Below are 11,799 nucleotides of genomic sequence, written 5' to 3'. Positions count from 1 at the left end.
TTACTTGTACAGTTGCCAAAATTGCTGTTGAGTACGATTCCATTGAATATGTTAAACATTGAGTGCTGTATAATCTAAATGAAAAGATAAACAGATGAAGGAACACGAGGATTGTTTGATTTATCACAGTGCCTCTGCTATGTTCTGCCAAACACTTTTAACCCACGTGGTCCAGACACAATCAGTTGCTCTTTATTTTGTATTTTGAAAGGGACTCATTGAACATGGAACATAACCCCACCGTTAGTGGCACAAAATCAGGCTGTGTTACTGGCAAGAGCTCCTGTTGTGGGTGTCTGGAATATTAAACTGGGCCGCCTGGTACTCTGTAAGACCATGAGCTCAGCAGACATGAGCACACTGTTTGGCCATGATTTGTTAGAGACTTCAGCAGACAGTGAGGAGCTCTATCTCCTAGATGAACATAGAGCTTTGGAGCGGTGTTGTGCCAGTCGGTTCAAAGACGAGCAACAAACAAAGCTGAAAGTACGGAGATTAAACTGCATAGCAGCAGAGGGTGAATGACAGCTTTACTTAACCACTCTGCGTGAGAGAGTTCCAGCACTTACGCAACTGTGTACTGTATGATCACGTTAGCATTTTGGTTATTTAGTTCTGTTCCAAGCCTCACACGGATTAGTGATCATATTTTTGGCAACATCATTTAAGAGGAATTATCTAATATGGGCTTTGTCATTAAGTGTGCGAGTAGGAAGAGACAGAAGGAGCCCAATTATGTGTTTATATGTGAAGTTGTGAGGATGAGTGGATGTGCACAGCATATTACTTTATGTCTTGTCTAAAAAATTAGCAGGCTTAAAGGTTTCACTAGTAGTTAAACATAATCATGACGGACACTACAAGATGCTGTGTAGGTTTTATACATGACCTCTTTAATCTTACTCACAAACACAACCACATCGAGGCTCTGCAGGCACGTGGCCATTACCTACATGCATCTTGTTAACTGTCCACAATTTTGGAAGATTTTAGACATCCTGGACATTTGTGTGATAATCATGGTTACAGTGTAGGTTGGAAACCACTGTTCATGAGGATAAAAATATATACTCCCTGACCGGATAACAATTGTTGATAGAGGTTGCTGGGAAAATGATTGCTAAGCCCTTGTCATGTAGGCCTACAGAACGTGCAGTGACCCCTGAGAACTAGGGACAAATGTTTGTCCCTCAGCTGATTGGCAGAAACCTCCTTGTGATTGCTTTGATCGTTAACATGTTGCTGTGGTTTGAACGGAAGTGACAGACTTGCCTACAAACACTGTCCAGCTTATCTATGAGCTGTAATAAAACTGTGAAAAGTCTGACACAAACAAATGCAAATATGTTGGCTGCAGTGCTGAGATACTTCTTTTACTTTGAAGATGAACCTTCTTCAATTTTGGTTTGTGCAGCACTTTTTCAACTTGTACTACCGCTCGGCTAGTAGTTAGCAAGTGTTTGAAGACAAACATAAAAAACTGCAGGCAACCAGGCCACTCTGTTAGCAAACAAATCAATCACTAGGATGTTTTTGGTGCAGGACCTTCTTTGGAAGTGATTTCATCCAGTTTCATTACAGTCAGCATCCTCCAGGAACCACTGCCAGCCTGTCAGGAAAGTCACAATATTTCCTAGCAACCGGTGGTTTTATCACGTCCAATACTGGGAGAAAATTCTTTGGCAATGTGTGCATTGCATCACACAAGAGACCTCAATAGAGTTGTGAAAAAGATATTTTTCTTTCTTTCTTTCACTGAAGTATTCTCTATAAGAAAATATTCACGACTCCAGAATACTTTGGTAAACAGAGGAGTTCATATGGCTCGATACCAGTTTTTTATGTCCGATACCAATATTGTAAATTTGGATATTTGACGATACCGACATGAATCCGATATATTGTCTAACTCAGTTCAGCAATACTGGTCTTTTTATTTAAATTTTTGGTTCTGAAAAACAAAGGAAGAGCAATATCAGCATGGAATGGCGTTTATATTCAACAACTTAAAAAAAAATGTAGACTGGACCCTTATACTTAAAGCTTAATGTAAATAGACATCGACAGTGGAAAGCAGTGCCAATAATTGCAAACATGGCTTCTCATGACAGCAATACGGCTTTTTGCAAAGAAAAACTTGAGTCTATCCATCGTGCACGTTAAGCTTAACGTGGTGATGCTTTACAAGCATTCAGAAATGAACTTACATGCTTGTACTTCTCTGGGATAGCTTGCTTGGAGATGAATTGCCGGTTTGGCAGCACATAGCGAGGTTCCAACTGCTCCATTAAGTGTTGAAAACCAACATTTTCCACAATAGAAAGGGGTTGGTAATCAAGCACAACAAATTCAACAATTTTCTGCGTAATTGGCTTTGTTTTATTGCTTTCTAGTGGGAGATTCTCACGCTTCTGATTTTTTTTTATGAAAGCATGTGTTGGTATGGTACACTTTTCTTCATAGCATGGAGGCCTGGATCAATTACATGTAAAAAAACAACAACAAAAAACACCGCCACCATCATGCAAAAGACTTATATTGCATAAAGGTCTGGATCGTACGTATGTATATTGGATTGGTGCAACCCTAGTTCATGGTGGACTCAGTATCTGCAAGGTGCAGCAAGGACCTGTGGATCCACAAGCCCAAAACGTCACCCCTCCACCACCGTGCTTCACACTTGGCATGAGGTGTTTGTGTCAAACATGGCACTGTGAATTATTACCAGATGTTTCTACTTTGATCTTGTATCCAAAGGAACTTGTTCTTGTGCTTTAATCAACTTAGCAAACCTAAGCTATACTGCTATGTTTTTTAATGCATTTCTGGAGCTCATTAGATGGCAGAGTAAAGAGAGACAGGAAAGCACGGAGCGAGAGTGTGGGGGAAGACGCGCAGCAAAAGATCAGATCAGAATTGAACCTGAGCCACTGCATTCAGCCTTGCGACATATGGTAACCTGCTAGGGCTAAATTCTGGCCCCTTCCTTTTTTTTCTTTCTCTCTCTTTTTTTTTTTTTTGCTCCTGGCAACCTTTTGTAGAAGCTTGTGGAACCTTTTTTTTTAAATTGTACTGTCATGAACTTTAATATTTAAAAAGCTAACTGAGGTCTGAGGAGTCATGAGATGTGAAATTGGGTTTTTTGCGACTTCTCTGAGCCTTGCACTGTCTGACCTTGAGGTGAATTTGCTGGTTAGTCCACTCTGGGGAAGACTGGCACTTATCTATATTATCGTTTTTCACCTGTGAATAATCTTTCTCACTGTAGAATGATGGACTTCAAACTGTTTGGAAACGGCCTTTAAACCCTTCCCAGATTGATAGGATTGCTTCTCTACAATAATTCTCTCTACAATACTTCTTGATGTCTTTCCTCCTTGGGATTGTATCAACACACAACTGAATGCTCCAGACCTGCAAACTGCAAGAATGTCTGCTGTGAAGTTGGTCACCAGAGGTGGTAACAAAGTACAAATACTTTGTTACTGTACGTAAGTAGAATTTTCAGGTATCTGTACTTTACTTAACTTTCTACTTTTACTCCTTACATTTGTAAACAAATATCTGTACTTTCTACTCCTTACATGTTCAAAACTGGCTCTACTTTATGTTTAATGGTATGGTTTATAGTATTTATACTCAGGGGTTAAAGTAGTTCAGGTGCCCTTAAGTTATGTTTGCGGTACTTCAGCATCTAGCTATTGCTAAAAAAGAGGAAGAAGAAAGAAGGGAATTATGTTCTTTTTAAGTGTCAGATAATTTCAAACACAACATTTCTATCAGCTTAAATAATTATCAGCAAAACACACAAACTGTTTGTGTGGAGTTTGTCACACTGTGTGTTGTTAGCTAAAGGTCTAACTGTTGTATTTCACAGAGAGAGAAAAGAAAGAGATAACTTCACACTGAGACTGAGAAAGATATAGCAAGACAGACAGTACAGGAGAGGAGGAAGAGAGGATATATTTAAAGGCAAGGACTACTCAGTGGTGCTTGACAAACTGAAATTTTAATCACATATTAGATCTGTATGCAAAGTGTTTTGATAAATTGTGTATTTTCATGTTTTCAAAATATCCTGCAAAACAAACTAAACTATAATAACTTTGTGTTATTCAAATGTTGCATGAAAATACTGGGTGGCTTAGTGCAAGATAAACATTTTAGTTTGCAGTGTTGTGGTGAATTGACAGTAAAGCACTGTGTTGGACTGATGCACAGTGGATGTGGTGCTCATGGTCAGATTTAGATCACATTAAGTGTAGCAGAGATCAATTTGCATTTAAGCTGATGATGCTTAGATTAATTCACTGGATTCCAACTTTATATCAATTGTATAAAGATAGTATAAACTATATAGTGTCGATGTAGGAAATGAAAATAAGCCAAGATGTCTGTGAAACAGCTGCTGACATTTTGTAGAATTCGTTTGTGTAATTCTGTCACTTGATCATGTCATCTGATCACTGCCCTTATACAAAGAAAACTTGCTGAAGCTCATAATAGAAATTATTGTGAGCTGTGATTCTTTTCCCAATGCGGAGCCACTACACAGATCTTAGGGTTCCCCACCTGCTGCACCCCTGACTGTACTCATTTTACCATTTAGGTGTGGAGGCAACGTCAGCATCTACAATGTAAGCAACAGAAAACAGTTCTTTTCACTGCTTGTGTCCTACATAATGGAGCTGAGTACATTCATTAAAATTACAATTTAGATTTGAATAATATTTGTATTCTCGTGTACTAATATTATTTTACTGTTATATTAATATAACAGTAAGCTTGTGGGGATAGGTTAATTGGATAATCCAAATTGCCACAAGGTGTGAATGTGCGAGTGAATATGAGTGCGAATGGTTGTCTGTCCCTGTGTGTTGGCCCTGCGACAGACTGGCGACCTGTCCGGGGTGTACCCCGCCTCTCGCCCTATGACAGCTGGGATAGGCTCCAGCACCCCCCGCGACCCTGAAAAGGATAAGCGGAAGCGAATGGATGGATGGATTAATATAGTTACTTTTGTACAATATAGTTAGTTACCTTTGTAGAAATGTCCTTCAAGGAGCTACTTTTTACTTTCTTTTTTAGAGTCCAATTCACTGTACTGTTTAAATTTTAGTCGAGTAAAAACATTGCTTCAGTACTTCAACTTTTACTTGAGTATTTTGTTAACACAGGTATCTGTACTTCTACTTAAGAAAAAAAAGTTTGTACTTTTGCCACCTCTGGTGGTCACACTTGCAGATTGAAATAGCACTGACTGCACTTTTTTTTTGGCAGGTTCTGATTTTCTTTCTAATTCAGTAAAAAGGACCAGATGTTACAGTCCCTGATAGTGCGTTGCTTTAAATGGAGAAAATCTTGAGGGATGGCTGTTATGAGGAAAGGTAGCCCAGACACTCTACCAGTTTGGGACACATCGTCAGTAGTGGACCTTTGGATTCATCGGGTGTGTCGGCCATTATCACTAGACACCCTCATCCAAGGAGGCTCTGCCAGGGTTGATCAGCCCCTGGTGTGTGTCACTGGTTTATGTTAACTTGTTATTTCTCTTCTTCTTTCTTCTGTTTAGTTTCCTACAGTTTAAGAACTATAACATATAGCAAATACAAACAAACAAATACAGAATTGTATTTTCACAAAAAAATTACTAAAGATGATTTAAAAACGTTACAATTTTCCCCAAACTAAAGCAAGTTACAGGATTTTCTCTCAATTGGAAAAAAAAGTGATCTGCTACTGGAAAGAGGTACAAATACTGAAAATGAGCTGCTGTAAACCCACCTTTACCTAACACATTTTATCTTAGCATACAAATATAGATTTATATAATAAAATAAATGTCTGGTACTTACATCATTTCCCAGCATTTTTATAACTTAACCAGGAAAAGACATCAATCCTTTTCTTTTTTCTTTATTCACCTCCATAATGTTTCTTTGTAACTCCTTTGGTTGCTCATACCAAGGCTGCTGGCTACTTTGATGGCTCTGAGCTCTGGGTAGCTTTATCTTTATCGCCATCGTTAGCTTCTTTAAAATGTCTGTGTTCAGTTAAGTGAGGTGATTTTAGTGCCTTATAAGTTTGTTACAAACATTTTCGTGATTCCTGTGGAAGCAGTAAGGATGTACTTAGTTTTTCACATGACTGTATAAAGTCCAGAAAAACATTAAATATGAATCTGATCCCACTTTGTAGTCAGTCAGCACACGTAAATACATGAAGCATTCTGTAAGCACATTTGTCTTTAGAAAGCAGTCAGAGCGTAGTTTGAAATGAAAACTTCATCCATTCTTGTTAGAAATGATCTTCAAAGGCAGGGAGGATATTTTTGAGCACATGTGTGTATGTGTCCATGCAGCTGCTTCCTTTTCATGTTTGAAAATGATTATTATGTGGCTAATCCAGGAAATACACGCCCCTTTTCCGCTTATAGTTTTCAATGCAAACTGCATACTGATTGGTTAACTAAATGTAAATGTCTATTATTTGTTCTCCTTCCATTTCATTATTCTTGATTTTACATTTCACTATGTCCTTTGTCAACAAGCAGAAGGATTCAATAATTTAGAAACACTTGCATCGAAGAAGAGTGGGCCATTTGTAGTTACAAATGGCTTTATATTTGATGGAACAAAAAGGACGTTCCACTCTGCATTCAGACAGTAGAAAATGCACAGGGTAACAGAACAGCAGACACATTCACTGAGATACGGCATATACATAATGCAGAAGGCACAGAATACCAGAGAATGTATGATTAATAAGAAACCAGAATACGGGGCAGGAGGTTGGGCAGGAGGAGGCGTAAACAGCAGCAGCTGTGTGTAGCAGGTAGAAGCAAACTGCATAACCAGACCCTGGCCAACAGAAAAAAAGCTAGCACAGTGTGATAACCTTCCTGATAACATGTGTAAGTCCCCAATTTATATGACTGGACTACAAATAATGATTATCATCATGTTTGCGTTAGTTCATTAATCATAAAGTCCCGGAGCTGAAAGTGTTCTTTCTTAATTCCTTATTTTGTGAGGACTCTGTTATGTGACGGCTGTGTGCAGACAGGAATAGGACCCAAGGTGCAGACTCCGGAGACAAACGTGAACTCAAAACAGCTTTAATGTTAAACTCAAATATAACATAACTGGAAAAAAAAAATCAAAATAAACTTAAACCGGAGGACTGACAGAACACACAGCTAGGTAAACGGTAGATCACGACACAGACACAAAGAAACACAGGGCTTAAATACACAGAGGGAGCAATCAGGGTATGGGTAACAGGAGGGAAACACAGCTGGGGCAAATCAGAACTGACGAGACAAGGAAGCGTAACCTGAACACACTGAGATGAGACAGAGACCTTCAAAGTAAAACAGGAAACACAAAACACAGACTGAACAAAAGACAAAGACTCACATGCAGGCACTACAGAGGGAACAGAGACGTGGGACCAGGGCAAACACAGACACTGACTGGACACGGGGATATAGCAACTAAGGATACACAGACGCGAACTAGACAAGGGGATATAACTGACAGGGGAGACAGAGCGACTAGAGAAGACAGAGACATAAACCAAAAGACAGAACTCTAACAAAGAAACCAAAGACTAGAATTTATAAATAATAATAAACTCAAAAACCCTGGGTCAACGACCCAGGCATCCTAACACTCACAGCTGAGGACTCAACGACATTCAGTATTAATTATCTGAAATACTGAAGAAGCTTTAGTTTGATAAATGATCTCAGTAATGAGTCTGTTTTATAACTAAAACTGCATTTATCTTAAGTTGAACACTGGGGATAATATGTTATTGAGGAACCTAAAAACAATTTAAATATCTATACTGAGGCTGTTTTTTAAGGCTGAGCAGGAATGAGTTTGATCATGTGTTTGAGTTTTGGAGCACTGTTGCTTTTCCTCACCTCCATTAGATCACCATGTGGGCGAAGCCACCTGATGGTTTTTTTTTTTTTTTTTTGCTTTCTCACAGTCATTTTCCCTGCAGGCCAAATGCTATGCCAATCATCAGACCCCCCCATGTAATTCAATAAACAGACCTGAGGCCTTCTGGTGCTGCTGCTTCTACGGGGAAGTCTGTCTAACTAGCACACTTCAATCAACTCTCAGGCTGTAGCCGGAGCTCCTCAAATATAGCTGTCAGAATTTCCAGCCTTGAGAGATCTGCTGGAGTCTTTAGTAACAGCGAGTTAAAACACAAACTCCTCTTGACAAGAAACGCAAGTTTGATCATTTATAGTGTTTCCTCTGGTATTTAGAACAGTGAAATACTTTAAAAATTTCACAGTTACCTAAAGGAAAATACATCCCCAAAACATTAGATCCATAAATCAAGGTACTAGCTACAAGTCATTTTTTGTAGAGGAGTCAACTTCAGTTGCCAAAGAGATGAAGTGCAAAGCTTTTCTAGCCTTTCCCCACAGGGGTCCAATCCATCATCTGCTGATCTGCCTCTGAGTCTCTATTAGTCCCTCCCTCTCATTAGGGAAATAAAAGCCTTAATTGGAAATTGTGTTAATTCTCTGACATGTTTGAAACTGGATCTCCCCTTCTCTTTCTCTAAATTGGAGACACACTTGACAAATTTGGGGAGGCAGCTCCACTGATGCATATCCTGGTTTAAATGTTTTCAGCTTCGCCCACTTTCCCCTGTTCACGTCACATTATGAGCTCAATGATTAATGCCTTCAAAACTCACAAGCATGCTGGTTCACCAAAATTAATCGGCGGCGCATAAAAAGAATTTTGTTTTGAACAAAGAATAATCATGTTGATGACTAGTACAGCATAGGGGCTCATTGCTTTCCTCATGTAGGAAACACTCAGAAATAATAAATATATACTTAGAAAGATGTGGCTCGCAAAGGGCCTAGTTAAAGGTTACTATTGCTGTCAGGATTGGGGATGTTTCATCAGTCTCGAATGTGATCACTTGAAGCAATATTCTTTTTAAAAAATGCTCAGGTGAAACTACAGACTCTAGTTTCTATCATATCACCGCAGCCTGATGAAAAACATGTTTTTATAATGCAGTGAGCAAAGGAAACGGGACCACATTGTGAAATGTTGCTGAAATGTTATTCTGTGTTGAGACAGTGGGGACGTAATATTGGCTTTTTACGTTCATCAAGAGGTTATTGAGAACATAACGGTGTATGCGTGTAACAAACAAGAGCAATCCTGAAACAACAGAGGCCATTGAGAAATATATATATATATATATATATTTTTTTTTTTTTTTCAAAAAGCCGTTGTAAAGCTCTGTTACAAGTTGTTATTGTCATCATTAATTGATCTTGCTGTCTTTTCAGAGACTCATTTGTCTGTGGAATGTATGGCTGGTATAATACCAGATATTTAGCAGTCAGTACTACTGAATTTCTGCTACCTATTACTGGATGCTCTTGCTAACAGTAACAGAAGAATTACATGACTCAACAGAATATCCCAGATACTTTATGTAAACTCTTTTATTAAACATTTAAAATCACTGACTCGGTGGTGGCAGACCATTTATTTAAAACTGAGTGAAATGTTAGGATGGTTGCCAAGTATCCTCATATGTTTTTGTATTATACAGTGTATGTATTATTTATTAATGAAATTTCACTGCTCTCTTACTAGCACTACAAAAAGCAACAATTAACATTTTGCTTTCATAATTTGGGTTTCAAAAGGTTTCATGAGAGCTGGTTCTGCTGACATCCTTTGCGGCATTACAATGGTAAAATAAATATGTATGAATGCTTTTCAGGTAAAGCCTTCCTTTCATGTCTGACCTGGACTGGACTGGGTGTCTAAAATACTCGCTTTTGATCAAAAAGTGATTATAATAACACTGAATTGTGTTCAATTTTGCTTAAAAAAATAATTATAAAATCACTTTATCACTGAAACACTGATCTCTTGATTAATTAATCTAATAACTCTTTCAGTTCCATTTATTAGTAGTGTTTGTGTTGCTGCTGGTAATGATATTTGTATTGGCCTCAAAATCCAGTTCTGATGTGGCTACTGTTGCCAGACAAGGTAGGGGAAATTGCATTTAAATGCTGGCACATTTGAGTTGGAAGTGTCACAATTCTGGATATCAATTTTGATATTTGTATTCAGCTGCCAGCTTGGCTTATGCATTAGGGGCGTGTACTTTGGAAAATTTGGACAGAGGAACGTTTTTCATTTGTGTTTGGTTCTGTGATTGCCAATACTGGCTGATTCTGGCGCATTGTTCATGAGTAGTCTGGAATAAGTCCAGCAATCAGGCGTGTTTGATTAAGGTCCCTGTTTGACTACCTGGCGTCATGCGAAGTGAGAACACTAGAAAGATTCACCCATCAACAAAGTGGCCCTTTAACAGTGCACCAAAAGCAAAGGAGGGAAAAAAAATAATAACAAAAAAACCCAAAAAACAGCACAAGCAGGAATCAATCCTGACCAGGGCGTTTACCTATAGCTGCCACGGTTTAGTTCACAGCTCTAAATTTTGTGTGGCTGTTTAGCATATGAATGATGAGATATGATAAAAGGAGTTTAGAGAGGGCTGATGAATATGTGTGGTTTTGAAGCGGTTCTTGTGTGATCGTGTGCAGATGAGCGCGTGGGAGGTGTCGTGTGTGTGGATATGTGTGTGTGTGTGTGTGTCTGGAAGTGTTTGCTGATGAGGGTGACATTTGTGCTCACAGTGAGAGGTTTAACCACAAGCATCTGGGACTCTGAACCCTAAAACGTCAAGCCAGGAGAGGTAAGAACCAAGCTCAGCCTGGTAGTTTAGTCCTTTATCCTCCACATGTATGTGTGTCAAAGTGAAGATGCTGCTCTCCGCACACTCCACACAGGATTTCAGCACTCTGCACATACTCTGTGGATTCATCACCTTAGCAACCGGTCGATTGAAAGATGATGAATCATGCCAAAGACTGCTAATTTCTTTGCAGTTGTCAAACATGAACAATGGGTGGTAAGAAAGAGTCACAGAAACGTCACGGCAGACAGAATGTTGTGTGTGTGTGTGTGTGTGTGTACTTGAAGAACAATCGAAAGAAACAGAAAGGAAGAGTGGCAAAAAATGAGGCTAATCCGAGGATGGTGATAGAAGTACAAGTTGTGGTGGTGCTTACTGTTTATACTTTTCACTAACCAATAGGCACGTGCAGGATTGATAGCTATACACGAATGTAAATATAAATACAAGCCCCTGACAATTTCAGGTGAGAGCAGATGGTGTTGATGCTGTATGATTTGATTTCCTCCATGGCTCCAGTGAATGAAGCTGCAACAACACCTCTGACCTCATCCTCTCGATGTTTTATTGAGCCTGGATGCTCTTCCTGACAAATAACAGTCTTTGTTGTCAAGAGGGAGGGTCTGAGAGGTTCATCTGAGAAACATTAGTGCCACACAATAATAGCAGTGATGGTATAAAAGACACCGATTGAACACAGACATGTGTCAGCTGCAATACACTAGGATTCTGGGAATAGCATATTAAAAAGAGGCAGCCCTCAGATACTGCCAGCCTGGTATGCTGCTACTAATTCAGCAACAAGATGCAAATGTGGCTTCAGTTGATTCCTGTAGAATCAATAATAATGCAGTGCATGAACAATTTATGTCGTGCAGTATACTGAAGGCAAACAGCTCCCACTGCTGGTAAAGATGCTGGAGGCTTGTGCTGCAACAGAGACTCGGCTGCTTTTTGTAACGCTTTGAGCTTCAGAGTCTGTTTTCCAGTGGGGCTGGAAATGTGCCACGATGAGTGGTTTACTGACCAAGA

This window comes from Perissodus microlepis, chromosome 20 (genome assembly GCF_051167445.1).
Source record: "Perissodus microlepis isolate ML-2025 ecotype Zambia chromosome 20, ASM5116744v1, whole genome shotgun sequence".
NCBI lineage: Eukaryota > Metazoa > Chordata > Actinopteri > Cichliformes > Cichlidae > Perissodus > Perissodus microlepis.
This window is presented reverse-complemented; position numbering follows the sequence as displayed.